Genomic DNA, 24,680 nt, shown 5'->3' with positions numbered 1-24,680 from the left:
TTACAGTACAGTGGCTTTTTTTTTTTTATAGATAATAGCACTGCTTCTACTTGGTGATTACCACTGATTGATATTCTTGTTTCTAAAAAAAGAAGTATTTATTTTTGTTTATTTGAAAGGCAGCATCAGAGAGAGAGAGAAAGAGAGACAGAGACAGATCTTCTGTCTGCTGGGTTGCTCTCCAAATGCCCACAAGATCCAGTGGCAGGCCAAGCTACAGCCAGGAACCCCAAACTCTGTCTTCCATATGGATGGCAGAGACCCAAGTACTTGAACCATCACCTACTTCCTCCCAGAGTGCTCAGTAGCAAGAAACTGAATTGGAAGTAGGGTGCATAGTAGAACCAGATACTATGATATGGATTGCAAGAATCCCAAGTGGTGTCTTAACTCCGCCAATTGCTCATCCCAATAGATTGATCTGTAATTGGGCACATACTGTCCACCCCATCCTCGGCTTTGCAGAGGGTAGAGAATGGTACTCTATTGCCATCTGACATATATGAATATTGTTTATTCTAAAAATTAGAGTTGTTTTTTTCTCAGCAAAGCAAATGGTGAAGAGAAGCAAGTGTATTATGTTTCAAGTTAGATAACTATATTTACATGTCTGTTGTATAATGTATATCACAGAGTATAAAGTTATATTAAATCTTGAACAAAAGTGATATCTCATTGTGATTTTGATTTGCATTTCCCTGGTGGCTAGAGATGTTGGCATTTTTATTTGTTGGCTAGTTGATATCTTTTGCCCTTTTCTTAACTAGATTGGTTGGTTTTTTATTGTTGAGATTTTTGAGTTTCTGATATATTCTGGATATTAATCCTTTGTTGAATAAATAGCTTGCAAATATTTTTCCCATTTTGTCTACTGTCTCTTCACTCTACTGAATGTTTTGTTTGATGGTAGAAGCTTCTGAGTTTGGTATAACCCCATTTGTCAGCTTTTGCTATTGTTGCCTGTGCTTTCATCACCTACACCATTGTTTGGAAATGTTTCCCTTACATTTTCTTCAAGCAACTTCATAGTGTCAGGTCTTAAAAATGTGTCTTTAATTCATCTTGAATTTTGTGCATTGTGAGAGGGAGGGATCTAATTTCATTCTTATACATATATATGTCCAGTTTTGCCAGCACCACTTATTGAAGGAGTTATCCTTTTGCCAGTGTATCATCTGGGCACTTTTGTCAAACATCAGTTGATTGTATGCATGTGGATTAATTTCTCTGCTCTCTATTCTGTATTCTGTTCCATTGATCTGTGTGTCAGTTTTTATGCCCCTACCGTGCTTCTTTAGTAACCATAGCTTTGTAATATGTTTTGAAGTCAGGTATCGTGATGCTCCCCCTTGATTTTTTTCTCCTTTCAGCATCACTTTGGTTATTGTGGGTATTTTGAGCTTCTATATGAATTTTAGGATTATTTTTTCAAATTCTGCAAAGGCTGTCATTAGTATTTTGACAAGGATTGCATTGAATCTATATGGATTTACATAATATACACATTTTAATCAGTTTTTCTAATACATGAGAAGGAATATCTTTCCAATTTTTATGTCTGTGATGATTTCTTTCATCAATGTTTTGTAATGTTTTTATTTGTTTAACTTATTCCTAAATTTTTGATATTTTTGTGGTTATTGTGAATAGGACTTCTTTTTCACTAAGTTCATCATCATCATAAAAAAGCTGCTTTTTTGTATTTATATTTTGTAGCCTGCAACTTTATTGAATTGGCTTATCAATTCTAACAGTCTTGTGGTGTTTAGTTTTTCCTATGTACAACGTTATGTCATCTACAAACATGGATATTTTGACTTCTTCTTTTGTAATGTTGATGTACTTTATTTCTTTCTCCTCCCTAATTGTTCTTGCTGATACTTCCAATACTGCATTGAATATGAGTGATGAAAGTGGACATCCTTGTTTTGTTCCAATTCTGAGGGGAAATAATTTCAGCTTTTCCCTGTTCAGTATGATATTGCCTGTTGGTTTGTCATATATACTTCTATACCTAAATTGTGGAGGGTTTTATCATGAGGGGATGTTTATTCTTAACAGATGCTTTCTCTGCATCTATTGAGATAACCATATGGATTTTGTTCTTCATCCCGTTGATGTGATTTATGATTTGTGAATGTTGAACCACATTTGCATCTCTGGGATAAATCCAACTTGATCATGATGTATGATGTTTTTAATATGGTGTTGGATTTGATTTGCTAGTATTTTGTTGAAAAGTTTTGCATCCATGTTCATCAAGGATGTGGGTTGGTAGTTTGTGAGTGTGTGTATATGTGTGTGTGTTGTACCTTTGTTGGGTTTTGGTATCAGAGTGATGCTGGCTGCTTAAGAGTTTGGCAGAGCTCCATCCTGTTCAATACTTTGGATTAGTTTTTTTTTTTTTTAAGATTTATTTATTTATTTGAAAGTCAGAGTTACAGAGAGAGAAGGAGAGGCAGAGAGAGAGAGGTCCTCCATCCACTGGTTCACTCTCCAATTGGCCGCAACGGCTGGAGCTGGGCCGATCCAAAGCCAGGAGCCAGGAGCTTCCTCTGGGTCTCCCACGTGGGTGCAGAGGCCCAAGGACTTGGGCCATCTTCTGCTGCTTTCCCAGGCCACAGCAGAGAGCTGGATCAGAAGAACAGCAGCCGGGTCTCGAACCAGCGCCCATATGGGATGCCAGCACTGCAGGTGGCGGCTTTACCAGCTACGCCACAGCACCAGCCCCTACTTTGGATTAGTTTTAAAAGTACTGGAGGCCGGTGCCATGGCTCACTAGGCTAATCCTCCACCTGCGGTGCCAGTACTCCGGGTTCTAGTCCCAATTGCGGTGCCGGTTCTGTCCAGGTCACTCCTCTTCCAGTCCAGCTCTCTGCTGTGGCCTGGGAAGGCAGTAGAGGATGGCCTAAGTGTTTGGGCCCTGCACCCGTGTGGGAGACCAGGAGGAAGTACCTGGCTCCTAGCTTCGGATCGGTGCAGCGTGCCGGCCGTAGCGGCCATATGGGGGGTGAACCAACGGAAGGAAGACCTTTCTCTCTGTCTCTCTCTCTCTCACTGTCTAACTCTGCCTGTCAAAAAAAAAAAAAAAGTATTGGAGTTAGTTCCTATGTAAATGTTTTGTAGAATTCCATACTAACTATTAGGTCCTGCACTGTTCCTTGATAGGAAACTTTTAACTACTGCTTCAATTTCATTGCTTGTTATGGAGCTGTTTAGATTTTCTACATCTTTTTGATTTAATCTTGATAGGTTATAGGGGATTTATTGATTTCTTTGAGGTACTCCGATTTGTAAGCACATAGTTTTTCATAGTAGTTTCTTATGATCTTTTGTATTTCAGTTGGGTCAGTTGCAAGGTCTCCGTTTCATCTGTAATTTTGTTTATTTAATTTGTTTATTTTCCTTTGTTTTTCTTTAGTCTAACTAAAAGTCCATCTATTTTGTTTATCTTTTCAAAGAACCAGCTTTTTGTTTCATTCATCTCTTATATTTTTGTTTCAATTTCATTTATTTCTGCTCTGATCCTTATTATTTCTCACCTCCTGCTATTATTGGGTTTGATTTGTCCTTGTTTTTCTAAATCATAGAGATGCATTACTAGATCCTTTATTGGATACCTTTCTCTTTTTTTAATGTAAGCACTTAATGCTATAAACTTCCTCATAATACTGCTTTTGCTGTATCCTACATGTTTTAATTTGTCATGTTTTCTTTTAACTTCAAGAAAGGTTTTTTTTTTTAATTTCCTTTTTAATTTTTTCAAGGATCCCACTGGTAATTCAGTTACATGTGGTTTAACTTACATGTTTATGAATATTCTATCATTCCTCTTGTTTTTGATTTCTAGTTTTATTCCTTGTGTTCTGAGAAAATACATGGTATGATTCAGTCTTTTTAAATTTATTGAGACTTGATGTGTGGCCTAATATATGTTGAATCCTAGATAATGTTCCATGTGCTGATGAGAATATTCTGTAGTGGTGGGTAAAATGTTCTGTAAATGTCTGTTGGTGCATTTGCTCAATAGTGTGGTTCAACTCCAGTGTATCTTTGTTGATTTTCCATCTAGAGGATTAGAGAACAAAAAGCACTGGAGCAGTTGAGGTCTGCAGGGCACAGGATAGTAGTCACTGCAGAATTGCTTACATGTTTTCTCACTGTGCCATTTCTACTATGCACCAAAATCATCAGACAGTGCTGTTGGCATGCTCACTAGTATCCTGGTGTTCTCTATTCGTGGTTTTCTAGAACGATATTTATGTTGATTGCAAATTAAGGGAATATTATGGAGTTGGAGTGAAGCAAACCTAGCTTTAAAGGGAATCTTAGTTTTTTTAAACACTGCCGGTTACCAAAATATTTTCATATGTAATATCATTAATATGCTTTTTCATAAAGAGAGTTAAAGTTACTATCAATTATTTTAGTTCTTCATTTACTAAAAATTATATGTTTTTCCACAGAAAATCAGTCTAGCAGTCAACTGTGGGAATATTTAAACTTTCAATCTGAAATCTACTTGATTTCAGTTCTAATTTTATATCAGAACATCTACTCTTAAAAGTACATGCTACCAATAGACTTCTTTTGCTTTTTTTAGATTTTGTTAATCATTTATTTGAAAGGCAGAGTTACAGAGAGGCAGAGGCAGAGAAAGAGGTCTTCTATGCGCTAGTTCACTCCCCAGATGGCTTCAATCTGAAGCTGCACCAATCCGAAGCCAGGAATATCTTCCAGGTCTCCCACATGGGTGCAGAAGCCCAAAGACTTGGGCCATCTTCCACTGCTTTTCCATGCCATGTGGGGCAGCTGGGACTCAAATCACTAAGCCACAGTGCCGGCCCCTACCAATAGACTTCTTTTAAAAATTTCATCATTATTAAATATATACTTGGAAACCAAAATATTATTTTTTACTAACATATAAAAGCTGGGAATATGAACTAGAAAATTGGAGTGTAAAGGAATAGCAGTGAATAAAAATGGAGAAGTGAAATGAAGAGGTGGAGGAAGGAAAGGTATTTCAAACCCCAGACTGTGATCATCCCTGCTTCTGGAAGATGCTGTCACCTAGTGTTCTCTCACCTGGCCGTATGCACTCCACATGATGTTACTTCCAAAGAATTTTCAGGTTGCAAAGAAATCAGAGGAAAGCACAAAACTTTCCTATGACCTTGGTACTGTGACAGTATGTATTTTACAAGTGATGTTGGGGGAAAAATCTATTTTTGAATTTTTATATTGAGTTTTAAGATACTAGTTAGTTTTTGTTTGACATTCACATAGGGTAAGTTACTGTTCAGTCTGTGGTGCTGCATCTGAGATCATGATGGGTTTACAGTTTATTTGATCATCTGAAGGGAGGGAGGGGGAGAGAGAGACAGAGATAGAGACAAAGAAAGAGATCTTTCAACCTCTAGTTCACTCTACATGACCACAACAAACAGGGCTGGACCAGACCATAGCCAGGAGCCTGGAACTCAGTCTGGGCATCTGTGTGAGTGGCATGGACTCAATTACTGGAGCCATCACCTACTGCCTCCAAGGCTGTATCTTAACAGGAAGCCACTCCAACATAGGGACTCTGATTTGGGATGTTGTACTCCAAGTGGTGACTTGATCTCTACACCAGATGCCTGTTCCTCTTGATTATTTTAAAAAGTAATGCTGTATTTTCACACAGAAAAAGTTAGACTCACTAGATAACAAACCAATATTGGCCTGCTTAGCTCTGGTTTCTAAAATTGTGCAAATCTACCTTTATTTTATCTATCTTTAACTGATGTAATCTTGTTAATTTATCAACCAAATCTTTCAGTTGAATTCCATACCTAATTATGTTTTCCAAAGTTTTATAAATTTAATACATGTTCTGTGTCTAAAAATGATAAGCATTCCATCAGGAAAGTAAATAATTTGAGGGTTTTTCATATTCACATACATCAAGAATTGTGGTAATTTATTTGCAGGTGTTACCTGTTTCTTGACTATCCCACCTTACAGACATCTTGTTCATAGGATAGCTATAGCTGGAAATTCCATCTTTCTGTACAAGGTCAGGGAGTAAGTCTCTTGTGCAAAGAGATTTGGTGCGAGAGTCCAGAGTTAGACTTCAAAAGATGTAGTGTTCAGATGATGACAGAATGTCTAGGGTAACCCCAAATTTAATTATCTCAGATACAACACATTTGAAAATGCCTTAATTTTTTCCCATTTCATTGCTAAGATATAGTGTATGGTCAATATAATATGGATTGTGGACTTTCTAAATGCCTGTAAACTAACCAATTTAAACAGGTTATTTAATAATACCCCATCTGGGCTGGTCCTGTGACATAGTAGGTAAAGCCAGCAGTGCCGGCATCCCATATGTGTGCTGGTTTGAATCCTGGTTGCTCCACTTCGATCCAGATCTCTGCTATGGCCTGGGATAGCAGTAGAAGATGGCCCAAGTGCTTGGGCCTCTGCACCCATGTGTGAGACCCAGAAGAAGCTCCTGGCTCCTAGTTTCAGATCAGCCCAGCTCCAGCCATTGCGGCCAACTGGGGAGTAAACCAGTGGATAGAAGACACTCTTTCTCTCTCTCTCTCTCTCTGTGTGTGTGTGTATGTGTGTGCCTGCCTCTTAATCCTGCCTTTCAGATACAGAAATAAATGTTTAAAAAATAATAATGTCCCATTTGCCAACTTGATTTAAACAAACACCCAAGAAGTCCACAATCTAGTTTGTATTATGCAAGAAAATTGGAGTTAAGTCTTAGGTCATGAATTGTGTGGTATAGAAATATAAAGGGAAGCTGGACCAGATATAGGATGGGCTGACAGAGAAGATTCTCCTAAGGGAGTTAGGACAGGGAAGATTCTCCTAAGGGAATTAGGCAGATGATGGATATGGGGAGAAGCAGAGACATTTTTTAAAACAAAGCAAGAAGTTTGAGGGAAAATCGTATATTTGGGGAACTTTAGTGAATCTGAGACCTATGGTTAGCAAGGAACAGTAATGAGTTGAGTGGGATGGGGTTGGAGGGCTGGGTGAGAACTTCTGAGAACCTTGTACTTCATATGCAGTGCTCTGGCTTTTATCCTGAAGGTAGTTAGGAGTCACTAAAGGAATTTACATGCGGAAATAACAACCAAGCTTGCATTTCAGAAAGATCTATTCCAGAAGAATTGACTGCAGCCTAGTGAAACAAATCATTGGAATAATCCAGTGAGAACAATGAGAGCTTGAACTAAGGTAGTGGGAAGATTAGAGCAGGAGTAGCATGAGTCTTACCAAAAGAAGGAAACCATTTATGCAAATAAAAAGTTACTAGGTTATCAGTGTTAGGTATTGAGGGAAGTTTTATTAAAATTTGAGAAAAAAAATGGACTTCTCAATAAGGAGATTCTTGTGGGGCCGGTGCCGTGGCACAATAGGTTAATCTTCCACCTGTGGGGCTGGCATCCCATATGGGTTCCAGTTCTAGTCCTGGCTGCTCCTCTTCCAGTCCAGCTCTCTGCTGTGGGCCCCTGCACCCACATGGGAGACTGGGAAGAAGCACCTGGCTCCTGGCTTCGGACGGGTGCAGCTCCAGCCGTTGCGGCCATTTGGGGAGTGAACCAATGGATGGCAAACCTTTCTTTCTGTTTCTCCCTCTCACTGTTTGTAACTCTACCTCTCAAATAAATATTTTTTTAAAAAAGGAAGTTCTTGGTTTTTTTCTTTTGTCTCAATTTGTAAAGAAAAGAGAAACTGAAGGTCATGTTCTGAGTCTATATATTTGCTAATATATTCCTGCTATATCTGCTTAATCTTAACAGGAACCTGTGAAAAGGGTGTTATTATACTGTTGTTAGTAATGAAGAGCAACTGAGGTGTTGTGTCCTTTTATCTCAGCTGGCTAATTTTGCGTTGAGCAATATTAGGAAGTACATTGGCCTCTGGGGAACCATGTTGTTTATCTTTTTTTTAAAAAAGTTACTTTGATCTGAAAGGCAAAAACATAGGGCACTACAGAGGGATAGATGGATTGAGATCTTTCTTCCACTGGTTCACTCTCTAAATGTTCACAATGCCAGAGCTTTACCAGATGGAAGCTGGTAACCAAAAACTTCATTCAGATCTCCCACCTAGGTGGATTATGGTGGGTTGAAGGCAGAGGCAGCACTTGATCCTTGGCACTCTGATATGGGATATGGATGTCTCAAGTGCTGGGTGTAACCCACTGCCACAATACCCACCCCCAGTGTATTGATTTTTAATTTTATTACCACAAGCCTTTTGACCTTATGTGTCAGTGTTCTGCTTTGGGTATAAATTCACAAGTATAAGTAACAAAAAGGAAGACTATTACTTCCTCCCCTTTAAGAATAATGGGGGTTAATGTAGCATTTTTCTCCTCATCACAAAGAAACCACTTAGTCAATATTAATGTAGTCCACATATATATATTATATCTCTCATGCTTCAAGAAGTTTCATGTCCACCATCTCATTAAGCTTCGCAGGAGCAAAGGGCATTTAAAAAATGTTTCTTATTTTGCTGACAGATGTGTTTATGACCATCTTACCCAAGCTCATATAGCAAGTAGAGACTGATGTAGCTATAATCTCTTACCTCCACAGCATATTCTTTGCTGAAAATAAAATGTTGCTTTACAATTAATTTCAGCTGTTATGCCCTGAATCAATAGACCTAAATCTCATGCTTATCCAAAATGGTTCAATAAGAGATAATGAATACTTACTCTTTTTTTAACGTTGTTTTCTTTTTTTGTGATTACCATGTAATGCTTGCACACTTCTGTGGAGTATAGTGTAATATATCAACACATGCACAGTGTAAACCAATCAAACCAGGCAGCCAGCCTTTCCATTTCCTTATGTTTTGTATTAGTATCCTCTGAGCCCCTTTCTTCTATATCTTTAAACAATATGGAATACATTTTTATCAAAGATAATCACCCCCTGTGCTGTGGAATACTGTATATATTATGTTTTATCTTAGTTGAAAATGATCTAGTAGGTAGATTAAAGCCCCAGTATAATATTAGTTTCAAGAGCCAGAAATAACCTCTGTGCCACAGAATCCTACTGTGGTACTGACCATGCTCCCTAATGCAAAAGGGGCTGTGTGTATTTCTGGCATGTACTCTAACATATTAACCTAGGCTAGTCTCGGCCACACCACCCTGAACGCGCCCGATCTCGTCTGATCTCAGAAGCTAAGCAGGGTTGGGCCTGGTTAGGACTTGGATGGGAAACCTAGGATAATCTTCAGGTCTTTCTATAATATTTGTGGAGTGAAGGAAAGAAGTAGATGTTGTGTCCATATGCCCTGGCACCAGATTTCATCATAAATTGTGACTGACTCCTATTATACGTTTTACAACATAATAAAATTGTTATATTCTGTCACTTTTTTTATAATACCTTACTAAATATGGCAGCTATTATTTAATGTCCATTCTTCAGATAAAGAAACTCAGCCACAGAAAATCTCAGCAACATGCCAGGTAGCAGTGCAAGCCATAGACTTGTATGAATATTTCAAACATGATCTTGGGTTATTAAATTCACTAAAATTTAAATTACTCTTAAAATATCCTAACACTAATTATAATGTGTTTAATAGCTTGAGATTTTGTAGATCAGATCTTTAAGATATGACCTCTGTTTCTATCAACTCAATAGTCTATTTGTGTGTTTGACTACTTTTAATAGTTTGATGGCTTTACATATCTTTAGCTGAATTTTATTCCACAAATCAGCTTCATTTTCTCCCCACCCTTATCCCCAATTCTTATTAATGGAAATCCATGCTGCACATATCAATCATTGTACTTTTATATTAGAGTCAAGAAATTTCCTACCTCAGTAAAACCATCTTTTTCAAAATTGTCTGAGGCTGGTGTAAGATGCATTGTTGTTGTAAACTTAGTTAACATTTTGTGTTTCCTTTAAGGAGCTGACAACTCCTCTCCATAAGTGTGCTTTTCCAATACCCAGCAGCTATGAAGCTCCCAAAGTGGGCAGTTACTTAATTACTGTGTTCTATGCTTGCTTGCTGTGCATTTTAAAAGTTACAGACCATCAAAAGCTTTTAAACATGCACATATATTACATATAATTACTGGGATTTTTTAAGAGAAAAAAAGGGAAATTTCCTGGAATTTCTCAGCCTTAATTTCCTAGTGTTATATGACAGCTATGAAGTTGTTGTTCTGGGAGGCCTAAGGAAAAATAGAAAAATGTATTATTTGGTTCTGATGCTAATTATATGTTTCTTCTTTCCAATATTTTGCTTTGTCAATATTTTTCCTTCTCCCCCTCCCTTTTTTCAAAAAGATTTATTTATTTGAAAGTCAGAATTACATAGAGAAGGAGAAGCAGAGAGAGAGAGAGAGAGAGAGAGAGGTCTTCCATCCGCTGGTTCACTCCTCAATTAGCTGCAATGGCTAGAGCTTTGCCGATCCAAAGCCAGGAGCCAGGAGGAGCCTCTTCTGGGTCCCCTACTCAGTTGCAGGGGCCCAAGGACTTGGGCCATCTTCTACTGCTTTCCTAGGCCACAGCAGAGAACTGGATTGGAAGTGGAGCAGCCGGGTCCCGAACCAGAATGAAGTTTACTTAAAGCTGGAGCAGGTTATACTTAGCATACTACCTTGTACTTACTATACTATGCATCAGTACCAAGTCTCAGAGTGCTCTCAAATTCTTTAAAAAATACTTGAATAAGCTACTCAATCTTATGAGTTAGAATTTTTTTCCTAGGAACCCATGTTTGTGTGTGTGCATATATATGTATGTCAGAAAGATATAGCACCTGGCTCCTGGCTTCGGATCAGCATGGTGCACTGGCTGCAGCACGCCGGCCGCAGCGGCCATTGGGGGGTGAACCAATGGAAAAGGAAGACCTTTCTCTCTCTCACTGTCCACTCTGCCTGTCAAAAAAAAAAAAAAAAAGATATAAACTATTCCAAAAATAATCACTATCAAAATATTATAGAAGTTACTGCATTCACTGAAAGATTAGAGTGCTACAACTGCATGGGTGTTTCAAAAAGATTTCAGGAAAAGTAGAATTAAAAATATTAATTTTTGTGCAAAAATTTAATGTAGAAAATTTTGTTAATATTTGGAAATCCATATTATGAAAAAGCAGTTCATGGATTTCAAAAGCTGTTTTGCCTCAAAATAACCTCATACTTTTGCTTTTATTTTTCTATGAATGTATAGCATTTCATGAGCTGTAAAATATCCTGTCTGATGTAGCTCAAAGAGTTTGGCCGTAGAGTCAAACTTTGGTTTGCTTTCCTTTATTTATGTAATGAAAACATTTAATCTTAACAAGGAACTGTGATGTGATAGTATGTTAGTGACCTTATGTAACTTTTCTATTTATACTGCACCAAATTAAGGACACATGTGAGCTTTTATAGCTGCTCTAGTAAATGAATTGATGTTTTACTATATGTCAGCTACTAGGATAGGTCTTAGTCTACAAATCGTATGAGATACCATCATTTCCTAAAAAAGAGAATTTGGAGCACTACTTTGATTACTATGGTTTGTTATTTTTTACACTGATGACTGTTGTCCTGTCTACACACCCTTCTATCTTCCCATCACCATGAGGAAGGACAAGCAGGAGATCTAAGGCTTGCTCTTGTCCTTTTTAGGAGTCTGAGAGGGTCCCAGAAAGCCAGGACGCCGACCCTTGCCTAATCAGCACAAATGGGAGCAGAACATCTAGGCTTGTTGTCTGCAAAGTTAGAACCTAGGGAGTCAGTGGAAAGACAGGATTCCTTGAGAAACTTTAGAGGAGATTTTATTATGTCAGAGGCTTAACCAAGTTTTTTTTTTTTTTAATTAACATGTAACACTTGTTAATTTGGGGGATATACTGCAATATTTAACATTGATACAGCACAGACTGATCAAATTAGGCAATCAGCACTTCTTTTATTGTTTTTCACAACAAAATTCTCAGTATTGTTGAACTATGTTATTATATTCTAATTCTTTAAATGTTGTAACACCTCCAACACTACATAGGCCATCAGAATTTTCAGTCTTTTAAATGTTTATTTTTACTAATAGAGAACAGATTTCATGTAGTTCATAGATACAATTCTAAGAACATAATACTTCCCTCCCTCCCATTTCCATTCTTTCATTTTAACTTTTGCAATAACATTTTAAATTTACTTTATAGGAAAAGACTCAATGCTCCACTAAATAAAGAGTGCAACAAATAAAAAAGCAGAAAGACTATTGTTCAGCAACAATATGCACAAGAACTATAAACAATAATCAATTCCTAAGATGCCAATAACTTATATATATTAAATTTTTTCTACCGTATATATTAGCTACAGCACAAATCAGAGAAAAATGATTAGCTATTTGTCTTTTGGGATCTGGCTTTTTTCACTAAGCATAATGATCTCCAGTTGCATGTATTTTGTTGCAAAAGTCAGGATTTCATTGCTTTTTTATGATTGAGTAGTATTTCATCATATTTGGATATCATATTTTTATCCACTTCATTGATGGACATCTAGGTCGATTCCATATCTTACTATTGTGAATTGAGTTGCTATAAACATGAGGGTACAGATAACTCTTTCATATGCTAATTTCATTTCCTTGGGGTATGTTCCAAGACTGGGATGGCTGGGTCATATGGCAGGTCTATTTTTAGTTTTTTGAGAAATCTGCATGCTGTCTTCCATAATGGTTGTACAAGTTTACATTCCCACCACCAGTGTATTAGGGTACCTTTTTCTCCACATCCTCACCAGCATTTGTTATTTTTTGATTTTTGGATGATAGCCGTTCTAACTGGGCTGAAGTGATACCTCATTGTGGTTTTCATTTGCATTTCCCTGATGGCTAGTGCTCTTGAGCTTTTTTTCATGTGTCTGTTGGGTATTTTAATTTCCTCTTTTGAATAATGACCATTAAGTCCTTCGCTCATTTCTTTCTGGATTGTTTTGTGGTGGTCGAGTTTCTTGAGCTGCTTATAGATCCTGGGCGTTAACCCTTTATCCGTTGCATAGCTTGCAAATATTTTCTCCCAATCTGTAAGTTGCCTCTTCACTTGGGTGAGTGGTTCCTTTGCAGTGCAGAAGCTTCTCAGCTTAATGTACTCCCGTCTGTCTATTTTTAAATTCATTGTCTGTACTTCTGGGGTCTTTTCCAAGAAGTCTTTGCATATATTAATGTTTTTCAGAGTATCCCAAATGTTCTCCTCTAGAATTTGATGATATCAGGTCATAGTTTTAGGTCCATGATTTTTCTATAAGGTATAAGATAGGGATCATGTTTCTTAATTCTGCATGCAGAGATCCAATTTTTCAAAAGCAGATTGTTGAAGAGGCTTTCTTTTCTCCAGGGAGTGATTTTAGCCCATTGATTATAGATACGTTAATTTCTGGAGTTTCTGTTCTATTCCATTGGTCCACATGTCTTTTTCTGCCATTACCATGCTGTTTTGATTACAGTTATCTCTTGAAATCTGGTATTGAGATGCTTCTGGCATTGTTTTTATTGCTTAAGATTGTTTTGTCTATTTGGGATCCCTTGTGTTTCCCTATGAATTTTACAAATCTGAGAATAATGTCCTTGGTATTTTGATTGGGATCACATTGAATCTATAAATTGCATTGGGTAGTATGGACATTTTGATTATATGAATTCTTCTAATCTAAAACATGAAAGGTTTTTCCATTTTTTTTTTCATCTTTTTCTTTTGTTAATGTTTTGTAGTTTTCATGTAGTGGTCTTTCAGATATTTGATCAAATTTATCCCAAGGTATTTAAGTTTTTTGTAGCTATTGTGAATAAGACTGATCTTGTCTTTCTTACTCAGAGCACTGTTAGTATACATGAATGCTACTGATTTTTGTGTGCTGTGTATCCTGCAAATTTTCCAACTTTTTCTATGAATTTCAATAGTCTCTTAGTACTTTGGTGTCCCTATATAAAAGATCATGTCATCTGCAAACAAGGACAGTTGACCCCCTTCTTTACAATTCATCTCCTTTTGATTTTTTTCTTGCCTGATGGCTCTGGCTAAATCTTCTAGAACTATATTGAATACTGATGGTGAGAGTGGACATCCTTGTCTGGCTCCAGATCTTAGTGGAAATGCTTCAGACTTTTCCCCATTCACTATAATGCTGGTGTGGGTTTGTCATAAATTGCCTTGTATTGAGGTATGTTCCTTCTATACCCAATTTTTAAGAGGTTTTTTATAATGAAAGGATGTTGTGTTTTCTCAAATGCTTTCTCCATCTATTGAGATGATCATATGTTTTTTGTTCTTAATTTTGTTATTGTGATGTACCATGTTTATTGATTGTGTATGCTGAACCATCCCTGCATCCTGGGATAAATCCCACTTGGTCTGGGAGGATGATCTTTTTGATGTGTGTTGGATTTGACTGGCTTGTATTTTGTTGAGGAGTTTTGCATCTATGTTCATCAGGGATATTTGTTTACAGTTCTCTTTTTTTGTGGTATCTTTTTGTGGTTTTGGAATTAAGGTAATGCTGGCCCCACAGAGTTTGGGAGATTTCATCCAATTCAATTGTTTTAAATAGATTTAGGAAAATTGGAATTAATTATTCTTTAAAAGTTTGGTAGAGGGGCCCATGCTGCATTATAGTGGGCTGGGCCTCTGCCTGCTGCACCAGCATCCCATAGGGGCACAGGTTTATGTCCCTGCTGCTCCATTTCCTATCCAGCTCTCTGCTATGGCCTGGGAATGCAGGAGAAGATGGTCTGAGTGCTTGGGCTCCTGCACCCACTTGAGAGATCCAATAAAAGTTCCTGGCTCCTGGCTTCAGATGGGCACAGCTCCGGCCATTGTGGTTATTTAGGGAGTGAAGCAGCAGATGGAAGACCTTTCTCTCTGTCTCTCTGTCTCTCTGTCTCTAACTCTATCTCTCAAAAAAATAAAATCTTAAAATAAAAAGTTTGATAAAAGTCAGTGGTGAAGCCATCCAGCTCTGTGTTTTTCTTTGTTGGGAGGCTCTTTATTACTGGTTCAGTCTTGCCTTAATTATTGGTCTATTCAGGTTTTCTATGTCTCCATGCCTCAATTTTGGTAAACTGTATATGTTCAGAAATCTACCCATTTTTCTAGATTTTCCAATTTGTTGTATCATTGCTGGTTGTAATAATTCCTGATATTCTTTTTATTTCTGTAGTATCAGTTGTAATATCTCCTTTTCAACTCATTTTGTTAATTTGGTTAGTTGAGCCAATGGTTTATCAATTGTTTTTTTCAGAAAACTTACTCTTCATTTCACTAATCCTTTGTATGTTTTTTAATTTCAATTTTGTTTCTTTTCTTTTTTATTATTTCTTTCCTCCTAATTTTTAATTTGGTTTGTTTCTGTTTTTCTAGGTCTTTGAGATGTGTTAGATCATTTATTTGATACGTTTTCAATTTGTTGTTGTAGGCACTAATTAGTAGAAACCTTCCTCTTAACACTGCTTTAGCTGTATTCCATAAGTTTTGATGTATTGTGTTGTCACTTTCATTTGTTTCAAGGAATTTTTTATTTCCCTTTTGATTTCTTATTTGACCCACTGTTCATTCAGGAGAATGTTGTTCAGTTTCCATGTGTTTGTACATTTTCTAGAGTTTCTCATGTTGTTAATTTCCAGCTTCATCCCATTGTGGTCAGAAAAGACATATGCTGATTTCAGCTTTTTTTTTTTTTTTTTTTAATTTGCTGAGACTTATTTTATGGCTTAGTAATTGGTTTGTCCTTAGAGAATTTTCCCTGTGTTGATGAAAAGAATGTTGAAAAGAATATGTATTCTGCAGCTGTGAGATGAAATGTTTGGTAGCTATGATTTAGATTTATGTGGTCCACGGTGTAGATTAGCTTTGTTGTTTCTTTGTAGATTTTTTTGGCTGCATTGAGGAAAGAGGGGTGCTTAAGTCTCTCATTATTATTGTAATGGAGTTTATGTCTCTCTTTAGATCTATTATCATTTGTTTTAATAAGCTGGATGCTCTAGTATTGGGTGCATTTACATTTTCTGTAGTGAAATCTTCCTGTTGAATTGATCCCTTAATTGTTACATAATGACCTTCTTTGTCTCTCTAACAGTTTTGGCCTTAAAGTTTCTTTTGTCTGATGTGAGTTTTGCTACTCCTGCTCATTTTTTATTTCCATTTGCACGGAATATCTTTACTATCCTTTCGCTTTCACTCTGTGTGTACTTTTATTGGTGACGTGTGTTTCTTGTAGGCAGCATATAGATGGGTTTTGGTTTCTGATATATTCAGCCAGTCGGCATCTTTTAATTAGAGAATTTAGTGCATTTACATTCAAGACTGTTATTGATAATGAATTGGTCCTGCCATCTTTCCCTAAATATCCATATTGTTTGTTTTGGATTTTATTTGCTCTAATGCTAGGAGTTTTTCTGCTTTCTTGTTCTTTCATGATGCTGATTACCTTTCTCTGTTTCTATGTGTAGTACATCCTTAAGTGTCATTTGTAAGGCTATCCAGGTCATGACAAATGCTTTTTTTTAGTTTTCCATGGAAAATTTTTATTTTGCCTTCATTTATAAATGAGAGCTTTAAAAGAACATTTATTTTTCCAACACTTCCTTTAACTTTAGATGAAGAATGACTTTTTCAAAAACATTTGCATGAGTTGACTAATTTTTTTGTGAAAAATCTTCAAAGTCTGTCTAGGAATAACTGATTTCCTTGATTTAGGATTGCTCATGAGCCAGCTAAACTAAGAGAATCTTTTCATTTCATGTTTTTATCATTGATTTGCAGTAGAACATGAACTGAGCATTTTTAATTAGCAGCTCTTGCTATTGGATCTCTCCCTTTCTTTCTCCTGTATCCAGGGAGTTATAAGTGTTCATGCAAAACTTATATTCAAAGATAAGCATAAAGCATTGCAAATGCAATGGAAAGGATGCATTGAATTTTTCTAAAAACTTTTTCAGTCTCTCCATACTTTGTCACAATATAATTTTATTCATGATGTCTCAAAAACTCAAGAAAACACATAGTGGTTGGAAATGATGCATGAATTTATAAAATGTTTTGTACTGATATCAGAAACTTAGAAACTTTCAATATCTGAAAATATTCACACTGAGACAACTTTTTGCTTTTCCTGTACCTGGGCCTGCAAACACCTATCTGGAATCTCAGCTCTGAAAGATCTGCCATCTGTTGGAAATACTGAAACTCCAATTGTTGTGACTGACCAAAATTCTCAAGTGGAAGATGATGGGAAGCCCACTGTTGGCATGTGCCCAACAAGATTATTGATCTGCACAACTTGGAAGTTTCATTTTATCTACACTTCCTTTAACTTTACACTGAGAATTTCATTTTCAAAAATGCTTGTGTGAGTTTTCCAACTTTGCTTGAAATCTTATTTCTGTCCTGGAAGAACTTTTCCTGGTATATGAAAACAGCTGCTTTGTTTCATGTTCTCTATAATTGGTTCACAGTTGAACTCTGAATGATGGCTTCCCATGTTTCCAATTTCTTCTATGTGATCTTTCCCTTTGCCTTTATCCAAGTACACATTAAAAAGTTCATGCAAAAGCTTTATTCAAAGATAAAAATAGCAAACATGAGTTCCACTTGCTCCAAGTCTTTAATCTGTCCATAGTTCTTTCATAATTCTAATTCATAGTCCTTTTTTCACTAATGTTCTAGAAAATTCAGAAAATACACAGTGGAGGGGGGAATGAAGCATGGGTTTTGAAAATGTTTTGTACCAATGTGATAACTTGGGAATCTTGTGGTATCTGAAAATCTTAACAATAAGAAAACTTTTTGCTTTTCCTTGAGCACAGCCTGCAGACATCTTTCTGGAATCTCAAGCCCTAGCAGACCTCTGACTTTGGAAATATTGAAAACACCGTTGTTGTGACTCACCAGAGTTCTCAAGTAGAAGAAGATGAAGGGAGTCTCGCTGTTAATATGGGTTCATCCAGCTCTTTAGTCCACATTTCCTGAGTCCCTGAAGATAAGAATTTATTCTTTGGAAAATTTGGTTTTCCTACACTTCCCTTAACCTCACGTGAGCCTTTTTCAAAAAGGTTTCCATGAGTTTATACATTTTCTTAATAGCTTCACTTTTTGTCCAAAAAGAAGTAAATTCCTTGGTTTAGAATTGTCACCAAGAGACACTTTCCCTGTGATGTTTTTCTCTCATTGACTCACAGTGGAACACTAAGTGAGCACTTTTAATTGCCAGTTCCTCCTGATTGGTATTTCTCTGCCTTTCCCCTTTATCCAAGACTTCAAAGTGATCATGCAAAAGTTGTGTCCAAAGATAATCATAAAGCATTACAAATGCAATGGAAAGCATGAATTGACTTTGTCCCAAAGCTTTTGAAGTCTGTGTGTGGTTTGTCACAATATGTTCTTCATAGACTTCTCTACCTGATGTCTGAAAAACCCAGAAAAACACACAGTGGGAAGAAGCGAAGTATGGATTTAGAAAATGTTTTGTATCAGTTATCAGAAACCAAGAAGCTTTCAGCGTCTGGAAATATTAACACTGAGACAAGTTTTGTGTTTCCTTCAACAAAGCCTGAAACACTTTTCTGGAGTCTCAGGCCCAGACATGCCTGCCTCCTGCTGGGAACATCAAAATTACAATTGTTGTGACTGACCTAAATTCTCACGTGAAAGATGATGAGAAGCCCACTGTTGCTGAATGCTCACCAGGCTCTTTGTTTTTTATTATCTCAGTTACTGAAGATTAGGATCTGCATAGCTGCTTCAGAGTTTCATTTTCTCAACACTTCCTTTAACCTTACACTGAGAATTTCTTTCTCGAAACTGTTTTCATGAGATTACCATCTTTACCTGAAAGCTTCAGTTTGTGTCTAATAAAAACTGAATTCCCTATTAAATGAATGCGATGGTTTTGCTTCATGTTTTCTATCATTGGTTCATAGTGGAACACTGGAAGATTGCTTTCCACATTTCCAGCTATTCCGTCTGATCTTTCCTTTCCCTTCACCTTTGCCCAAACACTTTACAGAGTTAATGCAACAGTTATAGTCAAAGATAAAAATATGTAAGGATGTAATGACAAGGATGAGTTCACTTTTTCCAAAAACCTTTTTAATCTGCCCATAGTTCTTTCATAATTCTATTTTCTTCGTCATTTCTCACTAATGTTTCAGGAAACTCAGAAAATAGATGGTGGGAGGAAATGCAAAATGGAGTTTGAAAATGGTTTGTACTAATTCAGTTAAGTTGGGTATCATCAGGTGTCTGAAAATCTTAACAGTAAGACAACTCAATGGAGGTTGCAAACACCTCTCTGGAATCACAGGCCCTTGCAGATCTGCTGCCTTCCAGGAATGCTGAAAAGACAATTGTTGTGACTGACTAAAATTCTCAAGAAGATGATGGGAAGTTCATTGGTGGCATGCATACAACCATCTCTTAATTCTAGATTTTCTGAGTTCCTGAAGATGAGAATCTTCTTTATTCCTTGGGACTTTCAGCTTTCCTACACTTTCCTTAACTTCACACCAACAATGACTTTTTCAAAACAGTTTGCATGAGTTTACTACCATTGCTTGAAATCTTCACATTCTGTTCAGCGAGAAGTGAATTCCTCAGTTTGGATTGCCCTTGAGATAGTGGAACACTGAATGTGCACTTTCATTTACCAGCTCCTCCCATATGATATTTCCCTGCCTTTCTCCTTTATCCAAGGAGACATCAACGTGTTAATGCAAAAGTCATACTCAAAGATATGCATAAAGCATTGCAAATGCAATGGAAAGGGTGAGTTGCCTTTGAGCAAAAACTTTTGAAGTCTTCATTGCTTTGTCACAATGATTTTCATACACTTTTTCTTCATGAGGTCTCAAGAACTTGGCAAACTACACAGTGGGAAGAAATGAAACATGGATTTAGAAAATATTTTGTACGAATATCAGAAACTGAGGAAATTTGGTATCTCTGTAAGTATTAACTCTGAGACCAGCTTTTGCTTTTCTTTGACAGGCCTGCCACCTGCTGGAAACATAGAAATTCCAGTCCTTACGACTGACCAGAATTCTTAGGCCAAAGATGAGGGGAATCCCAGTGTTGATGAGTACCTACCAAGCTCTCTGTTCTTTATTTTAAAATCACTCAGTGTTAGCATATGCATATCTGCTTGGGAGTTGCATTTTCCCCAGACTCCCTTTAACCTTACACTGAAAATTTCTTTTTAAAAAATGTTGGCATGAGTTTTCCAACTTTGCTTTAAAGTGTTCAGTGTCTGTGCAGGAAGAACTGAATTTCCTGTCAAACAAAGACAACCATTTTGCTTCATGTCTCCCATCACTGGTCCACAGTAAAACACTGAATGATTGCTTTCCACATTTCCTGCTCCTTCCCTGTGACCTTTCCTTTCCAAGGACATTTCAAGTAGTTTATAAAAAAGTTGTATTCAAAGGTAAAAATGTGTCACAATGCAATGGCAAGCGTGAGTTCCCTTTGACCCAAGTGTTTTTAATCTGTCCAGAGTTCTTTCATAATGCCATTTTCATCATCTTTTTGCACTGATCTTTCAGTAAGGTCAGAAAATACCTTGCAGGATCAAATGAGGCATGGGTTTTTGAAAATATTTGGTACTAATTTGATAAGTTGGGACTCGTTAGGTGTCTGAAAATCTTAACAGTAAGACAACTTTTTGCTTTTCCTTCAACGGAGGCTGCAAACACCTTTCTGGAATCAGGAGCCCAGGCAGATCTGCTGCCTTCCAGAAATGCTGAAAAGACAACTGTTGTGACTGGCTAAAATTCTCAGGGAGAAGATGATGGGAAGCTCAGTGGTGGTATGCATATACCCATCTCTTTTTTCTGAGTTCCTGAAGAAGAGAATCTTTATGCCTTGGGACTTTTGGCTTTCCTACACTTCCCTTAACTTCACACAATGACTTTTTCAAAACAGTTTGCATGAGTTTACTACCTTTGCTTGAAATCTTCATTCTGTCTAGAAATTCTTTGGTTGACAATTGTCTGTGAGGTACTAAAACTAAGCGAAGCTTTGTATTTCATGTTTTTTTCTCATTGATTTGCAGTGGAACACTGAATGAGCACTTTCAATTACCAACTCCTCTTGATGGATATTTCCTTTCCTTTCTCCTTTATCCAAAGTGTTCGTGCAGAACTCATTTTCGAAGATAATCATAAAACACTGCAAATGCAATAGAAAGAATGAGGTGACGTTTTCCCAAGTGCTTGAAGTCTGTGCATGGTTTGTCAAAATATCATCATGAACTTCTCTACATGATGTCTGAAAACCTCTGGAAAATACATAGCGGGAGGAAACGAAGCATGGATTTAGAAAATGTTTTGTATCAATACCAGAAACCAAGAAGAGAAGCTCTCGGTATCTGAAAATATTAACACTGAGACAAGTTTTGTGTTTCATTCAACCTAAAAGCCTTATAAAACACCTTTCTGGAGTCTCATGTCCAGGCAGGCCTGCCTCCTGCTGGGAACAGCAAAATTCCAGTTGTTGTGACTGACCAAAGTTCTCAAGTGGAAAATGACCTCTTCTTTCTATATTATCTGGGTTACTGAGGATTAGAATCTGCATAGCTGTTTGGGAGTTTCATTTTCCCTTCACTTCCTTTAACCTTACTCTGGGAATTTCTTTTTCAAAACTGTTTTCATGGATTTTCCTACTTTGCTTGAAATGTTCGATTTCCATGCAGGAAGAACTGAATTCTTTGTTAAATGAAGACAGTTCATTTTGCTTCATGTTTTCTATCACTGGGTCACACTGCAACAATGAAGGTTCTCTTTCCGTCACACCATCTCCTTCCAAGTGAGCTTTCCTTTCCCATCTCCTATATCCAAGGACACTTCAAAAAGTTCATCCAGTAGCTTTATTCATTCAAAAAGTTCATCCAATAGTTTTATTACCAATGAAAATAAAGTATGTAAAGATGCAATGGCAAAAATGAGTTCACTTTGCCCAAAACATTTTTAATTTGTCCCTAGGTCTTTCATAATTCCACTTTGTCTTTTCTCCCTGATGTTTCAGGAGGCTCAGGAAAACACATGGTGGGTTGATATCAGATATTGATTTTGAAAATGTATGAAAGGTTGGGAATCGTCCTGATCTGAAAATATTAACACTGAGATATTTTTGGTTTTTCCTTCAACAGAGGCTGCAAACACCCTTCTGGAATCCAGGGCCTTGAGAGGCCTGTTGCCTGTAGGATATGTTGGAAAAGCAACTGTTGTGAATGATAAAAATTCTGAAATATGAGATGTGAAGATCACCTCTGGTATGTGGCTTCCCACCTCTTTTATATTTTTTGAGTTGCTGAAGATTAAAACTGCATAATTCCTTGGGAGTTTTGTTTTCCCTATACCTTCTTTAACCTCACATTAAGAATGACTTTTCAAAAATGTTTACTTGCATTTAATAACTTCACTTGAAGTATTTGCTGTGAATCACTGAATTAGATAAAGAATTTTCTTCCTGTTTTTATATTTATTCCACTATGCAACACTGAGTGTTGTCACCTTTTTTGTTTTGCTGAATACTATTTTTCTAAAATATTTGGAGGCTTTCTCTGAGTTTGAATCAAGTCCTCACATTCTGTTCAGTAATCTCTGAATTTCTATTATGAGAGTGACCATGTATCTCTTATACTAAGGAAAAACAATTTTAGTCATGTTTTTAGATCATTTGTTTAGTTGATAACATTTCAGGCATTGTTGTGAAAGTCAAACCTTCCTTGATTCTATGGATTTTTGTGTTTTCTGCTATTTATTGGTAGTTCTCTCCCATTCGGGCATGAGGAAGATTCATTTTTTTTTTCTAATTTATGTGGAGGTTCTGCCACTGCAGGCTTTGACTTCATCATCCTCTCCCTTCACAGAATGAGTTATCCATCTGTATGTGTGATTTCTTTGGGGCACTGTCACCAACATGTTTCCATAAAGCATCAATGAATTCACCATTTTTCCATTCATGCATCAACATAAAGTTGGTGTTAGTTGTCACATAAATCCTAGCACAATAAGGTTGTCTTATTATTCTTCCATGTGTCTAAAGTATCCAGTTGAGATATAACAAGTTAATTTTATTGTGGTGTACCAAAGTTCAGGAAATGAATTTCATGAAAAATTTATGAATGATTATAAAATGTTTTGCAAGAAAATAAAGTTATGATTTGATTGCAATTTTACAAATTTTGCAACTTTTCAAACACATTTGAGAAAATCTTTCAACAAATACCTATTCCATCTTTCCATTATCACTGTATGATATATATTGTTGTATGATTTGTATATATTTCTAGGAATGCAGTACCAGTGATTTTATGATATATATGTTTATATAATCATTTATTTGCTGCTGACTCCATTAGTTCCTTGGTGCAGGCTGAGCTTTACTGTTCTTCTGCTCATACCTTAGCTATTCTTGGCCCTGTAATCAAATCACAGCTTGATTATGGACCAACTGTTTGTCCCTAAGGAATCTCAGTTGCAGTAAACCAAACAAGCTATACATTAATATGTAACTTCAACAAATGTTTGCACATATTGAGCCACAGGAATAGGATTCTGGATTTAAGGATGCATTTGCTTTCTTACTTTGAAAATAGTTGACATGAATTCTGTGTACCCCTGGCATTGCTTAATGAATGCGTATCTTCTAAAGATCATGTCACTGAATAGAGATTTGAGGTATAATCTGCTTTAGGGGGAGGGCAATCATGCTTTAGACTGCCTTAGACCAAATAAGAGAGGAATAAAATGAGGTTGGTCAGGGCTTCTAGGAAGCAGGGCTCCTACTGAATGGAGTGTTATGTTACTCAGCACAAAGAAGAGGTCAGAGAAGCAACACTCTTGTTAAATTGAGCAAAGTGAAAATCAAAAAATTCTGAGTAGCTTCGCCATGAAGTGGAAAAGCCAGGAGCCCAATATGATATTTCTGACTCACCACCATAAGTATTATCCTCCTGTGTGTATACACTCAATGCTCCTGAAGTGCCAAGTGGATGTGTACCTAACATGTCTATCAGGCTGCACCTCGGCTTCCCAGTTGACTTTCATAGCATTTGGTAGATGGGTGTTATCTGAGAAAAAAGTTACCATACCTTATTGAAAAGAGATGCATAGCTGAGCAGTAGAAACTTTGGACTCAGCTGTCTGTTGCTGACCACCTTCTATTTGAGAAGCAATTCTTGGTCAGCATTCATTTTGCAGGGGCTGATGAGTAGTTAAAAATGATTCTGGTATTCCTGGCCAGTTGTCACTAAGAACAAAGCCATAGAGGATCATCCCACACAACCAGGAACACCAGCTGAAGAAACTGAAAATGGGTCCACCATGGAGTTCCTTGAGGTTGCCAGCCCTCCATACTCAGGGGGCCAGAGAATGGCTAAGGAATGGGCTCAGGCAGTTTGTGTCAGGTTAAGCAAATTCTTATAATCAGTTTTAAGTGGCAGTGGTCAAGCATTCCAAATGTCAAACGGGAAATCTCAGAGTGGGAGGAGACTTAACATGAAAGAGGATGGTCACTTTCAACTTGATGTGGATATTCAATGCTTTTACACTTTTCAAATGAGATCTCTAACTCTTGAGCTCACTGGTTTAACTTAGCATCAGGTACTTTGCACCTCTACATGCTAAGTTCCTGATGACACAGTG

At 37.0% G+C, this 24,680-nt stretch overlaps 1 long non-coding RNA gene and 1 pseudogene across 4 annotated transcripts in view; one reads left to right on the top strand and one right to left on the bottom strand.

The window, feature by feature from the left end:
* Nucleotides 1–24,680, bottom strand: part of LOC138843473 (ATP-binding cassette sub-family E member 1-like) — a 1,090,710-nt pseudogene that overhangs the window by 439,843 nt on the left and 626,187 nt on the right.
* Nucleotides 1–24,680, top strand: part of LOC103350662 (uncharacterized) — a 31,161-nt gene that overhangs the window by 1,592 nt on the left and 4,889 nt on the right. For 3 of the 4 annotated variants that reach the window (XR_016211836.1, XR_016211835.1, XR_016211834.1), the window contains exon 2: nucleotides 22,181–22,303. The exons of the other annotated variant lie outside the window; for it this stretch is intronic. This is a non-coding gene — a long non-coding RNA (uncharacterized LOC103350662). The remainder of the gene's footprint in view (nucleotides 1–22,180; nucleotides 22,304–24,680) is intronic. 4 annotated transcript variants of the gene reach the window in all.

The sequence above is a fragment of the Oryctolagus cuniculus genome, chromosome 8 (genome assembly GCF_051225735.1).
Source record: "Oryctolagus cuniculus isolate XC-2025 breed Fujian yellow rabbit chromosome 8, ASM5122573v1, whole genome shotgun sequence".
Classification (NCBI taxonomy): Eukaryota; Metazoa; Chordata; class Mammalia; order Lagomorpha; family Leporidae; genus Oryctolagus; species Oryctolagus cuniculus.
Note: the sequence above shows the minus strand (reverse complement) of the source record. Positions and strands in the feature narration are given on the sequence as shown.